The sequence below is a fragment of the Meleagris gallopavo genome, chromosome 7 (genome assembly GCF_000146605.3).
Source record: "Meleagris gallopavo isolate NT-WF06-2002-E0010 breed Aviagen turkey brand Nicholas breeding stock chromosome 7, Turkey_5.1, whole genome shotgun sequence".
Lineage (NCBI taxonomy): Eukaryota > Metazoa > Chordata > Aves > Galliformes > Phasianidae > Meleagris > Meleagris gallopavo.
Window position 1 is genome coordinate 10,581,173 of NC_015017.2, and position 7,473 is coordinate 10,588,645.

The following is a 7,473-nucleotide window of genomic DNA, read 5'->3' on the forward strand; positions in this document are numbered from 1 at the left end:
CTCTTGTCCTGAACATCACCTTGTGACTGTAGCTGCTGGTGGCTAGTTCCTGCCAAAGAAATGGCAGGAGCAGTGATGAGAAGTCACAGTATGGGCTGGGAACAGGACTTTATCTTTCTGCCCATACCAGTTGAAGAGATGTGCAGGGCCCCATACACCTATTGTTTAACCTGTGAACAGAAAGCCCAAATATTTCTGCTTCAAAAATCAGTGTGACACAATTGAGTTTGCTTTTAATATCTCTTTTGATGTCATTCCTGTGTTATTGTTATTAGCAGCAATCATGCTGCTTTTCCCTTCATCTAGAGATGTGTCCACACTGATAGCAACTTCTTGTATTCCTAGCAGCAGCCAGCTGTGTCATCACAATTGCTCAGCCATTCAACTCACTGTGGTTATGGGTTTGATGGATTACAATCACGATTTTGATCTCAGAGCAGCTTTGCAATAGCAGTGCTGAGAGTGACAAATGATGTCATCCTGAACCCATACACTGGCAAGCTGTTATCATTTCTTCTTACTTGACCACTATACAGCTTTCTATCTTGTTAATCACAACACTTTGGTAAGGTGATTGTAGCCAGTTGTTGGTATCCATGAAACAATATCAGAACTGCATTTTACTGTGCCTTGAAGTCCTAACTTAAATTTTATTCTAATTCTGTTGTTTTCTCCCTTCATAAATCTATTTTTGAGGAAGTATGTATAAGCCTGACGTTTTTCATTGCCCTTGCAGTTTGGGCTTTTGTTCTTGAAAAAAACAGCTTATTCTATTATATAATTGGGTTAAAATTAATGACTGCTTCCTAGCCTGTATCAGTACAGTTCATTACTTCTCGTACTTAGGGCTTCATATCGCACTAAGTCAAGTTTGCATTCCATAATTTATAGCTGTTGCTTACAGAAACGCAAGTGCATAGCAGGCGTTTTGTGAGGTCCTCTTCATCATTTGTTAATGTAGGGTACACAGAGACCTCTTATTTATCATTTGGAAGATAAAACTTTCACAATTCTGACACAGATTTAATGAATTTACAGAGTTCTGGAGATCTCATAAGCAACAAGTGTGAACCCTTTAAATACTGAAGCAAGATTTACACAGTAGAAAAGTTCACCAAAGTACTTTCTTTGTTTCTATGGGCATCACTCATCATTTTGAGAGGTCAGTTAGAAATGCCCCCTCTTCTTCTATTTCCATTTTTTAAACAAATAATAGATGAGGTGAGTTTGATCTGCATAGTTGCCAAACTTCCTCAGGTGTCCCAGTATGGAATTTATGTAAACTTGCTTTCTGGTGAGAAAGTTATTTATGCTTCTGCTTGGTATTTTAATCTAATTCTAAGGTGTAGGAGGCAGAAGAAAGGAGAGTCCTTTGAAACTCGGCTTGACAGCCCCAGCATTTATTTGTTCACAATGGGATATTCTCTTTTGTGGCTCTTGAAGATCTTGTTGACAAGTGAGGTTCACAAAAGCAGTACATTACTTTTTTCAGTAGTGAATTCAGGTTTGTCAGTTGTGGAGTTGTACCACTGGGCCCATCGTTTGTAGAGATCAAGATAAACTTTCTGTACTGTGTCTACAAAACAATGTTGGCTGTTACTGGAATGCTTATTGCTGCTGCAGTCAGTAAGTGCTGAGTGCAGCATAGGGGTGTAGGGATGGTGGGGGATTGCATATACATTTTCTGATGTTTGTTTTTTTTTTTCAATACTGAATATATAGCTTAGAGTTCAAGTGGAGTCATTTTTGTGACCATGAGCACTGATACATATTGAAAAGCAGTGTATTTTAACACAAAAAATCTGTTTCACTTCTAATGATATATTTAAAGCTGGGAATTGATTAACAAAGCTTGCAGCTTCCTTCTGTCTCCTCCTGGCTGCTCTTCTTTCTCCGTTTCCCTCTGTTTCTGCTGGATAGTTAACTCTTACTTTGCAGTAGACAAAATACAGCTTATCTAGTGTTTGTGATGTAACGGAGAGAATGCAAAGTGCTTTGCGGTGGTGTGATGAACTCAGTGGGGTAAAATCAGGCAATATGACGAGTTGTACAAGAGAGATCATGTCATTCAAGTAACTGTTTCCTTGAAGGCCTTCACCAGCATGAATGGAAAAAAAACATCCAGATCTTTCGTGATGCTCACACCCACACACACTAAACCTTGGGGGGGGAAGGGGTGTTGTGGGTGGGGCAAGGAGCCCCTTTTCTTTCCCCTCACAATTACTCCTTTTTCCTCCAGATGACTCAATTTTTCTTTGGGACTGACTTACCCCAAGTGAGAAATCTCTGCTTTGCTATAGCCACATTTTGCTCCAGAAGATGCTTGTTCTGAATCTTGTTTGATTCTTTTGATGCATGTTGTATTGCTGATAGCATAATATTAATGTTCAGGTAGCCTTACAAAAGAACAGTGTGTTTTTCTGCCTTTCATTTTCATTAAATTTAATATCAGATTCAGCTTGCATGAGACAATACAAAATTTGGCCTCAAATATTGGTATCTAATAGGATTGTAACTTTGGAAGCTGACTGGAAGTTCTGCTGGCAGATGAAAGGATGGGGCGGAATAAAATTGTCTTTAAATTGTCTTTGCCTCACTATCTCTGCAGCAGTAATGGCAACAAAGTGCTGATGTATGGTGTACGTCTGTCTGAGTTTACTCCTTACATATCCTTCAGGGAGAAATAGTCTGGAGTACAATAACAGTGTCTTTCTCCTAAAATTTTGAAGTTAGTCTAAGCATTTTAATTAATAAAGATTTATATTCTTGTACAATGAGATGTGTTGTAAGTAGAGGATGTGTTCATTACCTTCTACGTAATGAACACATAACATGACTGCAGAAATGTTGTCTGGACCCTTTACATGAAGTAGGGCTCTTGCATGAGGAATGACCCCCAAAGTTTTATTTCTATAGTGTACGTGTGTGTAGTTAAGTTTAAGTTAAGACTTACATAGTGCTCAGAGTCATGGAGATGCTTTCCTTTTGCTTTTGAGGAATTTGTTTTCTACTGTGTTGAACTTCGCTTGAGTCTCCTCAATACGTGCTTGGCACCATTCTGAATTAAATCTTAAGTGACCTTGGTCGTTTTTTGGATCACACTGCTGACATTTTTGACATGATCACTGTGCTTGCATATATTGTTGTCAATTGATCAAACCTTGTTTCCCCTTGTCTTTTCAGTCTGTGTTAGTTTGTTCTGTACCAAGCTCTCACATGAGGCCAATCAGACTCCAGGACTGAATCCACTTTAGAGAAGTAGAACAGGATTTAATAAATAAATGCATTAATTTAAAAGTCACGGTACACAAATTAAAGGTTTTCACAGAACTGCAGTATTTATATACCATGTCTTCAAAGCTAGAGTGGTTTGCTCAGTGGGCTGTGACACGGTACTGAGTTTGCATGTTTTGGAATTGCAGTGATGCAAAACAGAAGGGCTTTTCGTTTTTTTTTTTTTAACTAGATTTTCTTCAGTCAATGTGTTTGCTTTACCATTAACGCCCTGAGTCTGCTACATGTCTTGTAACACTGAAAGGAGAAGGTGTTCTGACACCTCTGTGTCAAAAGAGCCAGCTTTCTCACAGCACCTTGGTGATTTGTGTCTGGGCAGACTGAGCTGTTTGCTCTAAAATGGAGACTGTAATGTTCAAGAGCTCTCATCTAGCATATGAATACAGTATGAGACTGTGGTCTCAAACAATTCCGTATACAGCTATGGAACACATTCTGTTCTTGCGGCTTTCATCTTTACAATGCATTAAGAGCTAGTGCAAAAAGTAAGGAATGACCAAAGACACTGAGCAAGGTTTGTTCACACACTGCTCCAGCTCTGAATTGCTGCTGTGCAGAGTTCTTCTCTCTGGAGCCCTGGGAACCGCAGTCAGGAACAAGCTGAGGTTGCTCACCCTGTGCATTGCTCAAGCAATAGGTGCCAAAGTCAGAGTCAGAATCCCAGGACCTGGTGCATCGTAGTGCATTGTTAGCTGTGTTTGTCTGGGGGTTCTGGTAATTTTTCTTCTAGGTTTTTGTTCTTCTCTATTTAATTATCCTTTTCATGACTGATTTCCTGACTTAATCTGAATGTGCATAAATCTCCACCACAGATTTATCATCTCTATAGAAAGCACTTTCAGAGTGATTCTGCAGCTTCTCAGAAAAAGGACACTTGGAAAATGAAGCTTTCAGATCCAACAATAAGGCTACTATTATGCTGATTTTTGCCAAGCTTTCCCTCATTTCTTTCCCATTTTATACCAGAGCGAGCTCAAGGCTTCTTTTTGTTTGTTTTTGAACTTCAGTCATTTTTAAGTGTTTACGACCCCACTCAAGTACACTCACTCTGAAACACCCAACACCAGGAGATACAGTGGCATTGTTTCTGGAAGCAGAAAATGGTTGTCTTGGGTTCTTTCTTCACCTTCATGTTTCTGTGATTTTAACAGACTGTTTTCTAATCTTTAAAAGAAAAAGAAAAAACTTCCTTTGAAATTGTTCTTCGACTGTCACTCTCGTTTGAGGACATTGCATTTTCAGAGAAACGTAAGATCTCAGAGCAGCAGTATTAATTATCTGTGATATAAATAACCTCACTGCAAAACAGATTTTTGTTTCCATAGCATACAGCCTGTGTGCTCATAACCATTTAATCAAATTCAGGCCTTGCCTGAGTAAATGAATAGCCACTAGCTATGGCTTGCGAATTACCCTTTCTAAATTTGACCCATAAATTTCAGAGCCAAAATATATATTTTTTTCCCCTTTCACACATCCAAATACAGGAGTTTTTCTACTTATATATAAACTTTTTTTTTTTTTCCTTCTAAATGTTGAATATAACTACCAGCTGATACCATGTAGAAAAGAAGCCTTTATAGTTTTTGGTCCTTTCTGACTGACTGTCAGAATTTTCTGTAGCTATCATAAATCTTCTTTCTCTTTCCATGGTGTTACTCCACATAACACTCCCTGTAATCCACACAGGTCCTTGAAAGGACCTTCTGCCTTTTCACTGCTTGGCAGCACTCTCCTAAACCAAGCATGTAAACATCTATCTCCTGAAGATATATCTCTGCTCATCGCTTCTGGTGCCTCTCTTTGAACTTTTTTTTTCCATTTACGTTGCTGTTTTTCACTGCAGTTAACAAATGCCAGGATAAAATGTTATTATCAGCCCTTCTCCGGGCTTAAAAGAGCCGTGTTTCTTTTATACCCCAGATTAGCAACTGTCTTACAACACAAGCAATGTAATTTACTGTTTTCTCTATCTTCACCCTTAGATCCTTTGCCAGACCACTGTGACTGCACCAATTTGTTTGCAAATTTCTGTGTTGAATCAGTTTCTCCCTGTTGCAAGCCAGGAACAGTTGCGTGTCCAGGGAATTTCAACTGATTTAATTTAGTCCCAATTAAAAACTTTAAATTACTGATTCTAGTACTGAAAAAACACACTCCCTTGTAGACACATTTCCAGGCACCTTTCCTCCACCCTTCCTGCTCTCTGTTCCCCCACAGCATGTGACTCCCGGTCCCTCTGATGAGGCAGTGGGCAGTGTGGAAGACCAAGGTCAGTGCATGGTGTTTGTTTCCCTAAGTGCTTCTCCTGCTCTTGCCCCTCCTGTCCGGATGTCTTTTGCATCTCCTGCGTGTCTCCTCCTCCTCAAATGTGTTTGTGCAGAGGCAGCAGAACTTTCTCCAACTGCCTCGTGTTTGGCACACAGTGGGGCTGTTTTGTCTGGTGCAGAGTTGCTGGAACCAGCACAGGGCATTTGAATATGCACTTATTATAAAGCATCACCAGGTGCCAGTTCCACTCTTTCCTGATGGTTTCCCCAAGGTTGCACATATGGGCAGTTTCCTTCTGCCAGCTTTTGGACACCTGTGGGCTTTCCAAAGCGCTTGTTCCTTCCTTTCCCTTTTCTTTTTCTCTCACTTGAGTTTAGTACCTCAGTGCTTAACCTTGAAACAAATACTATTTCTTGGATTACGAAAAGAAAATTAGGAATTAAGTAATTTCAATGCACAGAGGGTATAAAACCTTTACTGGCAAATACATAAAAGGTAGATGACTGAATTTTTATTTAACTTTCCTAAATAAACTTATGGTTCAGCTAAAATAATTAACTTTCTTTCAGTCACTATTTTTTAAGGACTCTAAAGATACAGAATGAAGTTGCCACACAGTTTTTTCTTCCTCTGCTTTGTCGCAGAAAAACCTGAGCTATTCCTGGCAGTTCTCATTTTTAGGTCGTTCTTCATATACCATTCACCATCACTGAAATTAATGAGAAAATAAAAGGAGTGACCTTTGGCTGAGCACACACAGTTTATGCATGAGCTAAACAGCAGGATCCTTTTTCACTCTTCTTTTTCCCACATTCTCTTTCTCCCTGCTCTCCCCCATCCAAATGCAATTTGTAAAGCCCTCAGAACCTTCTATCCTGTGTGTTTCCACTGCAGACCTTTGGATGAGTCTCAGGCCCATGGTTCACATCTGTTCTCCCGTGCAGGAAGTTCAGCAGCATCCTTGATTTATGGACATAATGCTCTGCTCTCTTGAACTTCAGAATCATTTCCAGAACTCCCAGGCAAAATTCACGCATCTTAGGGAGTAGATAGGTGTCAGCAGTGTGAGCAGGAGCACTCTTGAGTGCAGATGCAAGCCTGGAAGTTCAAAATGATGCTGTTTAAAACAAGCCAATGTTTACCAAGGATCTGAATACTTCTGAAGACATGATTCCCAAAGAAATGTAAATTGTGAGCTTGTTGGCTGCACCTTAGTGCTGAGCATCTGCTTTGCGCCCAGCTTTCTGAAGGAGGTGGGAGAATCCTTTGCAGCCTGAGTAGGGCAGGAGGGGCCGAGGGTGGTCCACTGGGGCACCCGGAGCCGGGAGGAAGATGCCAGTCTGCAGCATTTCCACACTGCAGTCTGGGGAGTTGGCTGAAAGCAGCGAGGGCTGGCGCTGCCTCCCAGCTTTGTTGGGCGGCACCAGAGGGCCGTTTTGCTGCCGCCCGGGGAGCCCGCTCGCCATGGGCAGCAAGAGGGAGGTAAAGTAAGGGCTCTGGGAAGAAATGCTGGGACTGCCCAGCTTAACGCCTGCACGAATGAGATCTACTGTGTGCGTGGGTTAAGGGTACTACTGCCAGTGGGCAATCTGTGGGACACAGATGCTGATAGGAAATCCAGATTCAGTTGTTTACAGGAAATTTGCTGTGATTTCTCGTAGCTCCTGCGTGTCCCAGTGTTTGGCCGTGAGGGGATCGTAATGTATTGCTCCTTCACCTTTGTGCTGACAATCCAGACCGCGCGTTTTCTTTGGAGCATTTAGGCACTGTTTTAAACCGTCGATAACTGCAAGGGTTGAGGCGCGCTCTCACGTCCCGACGCTCTCCAGGAGCGCTCGCGGATAGGAAGAGCCACGCGCCGGCTCTGATTTACGTCGCGCACTCCGCTCTGCTCCGCTCAGCGAGAAG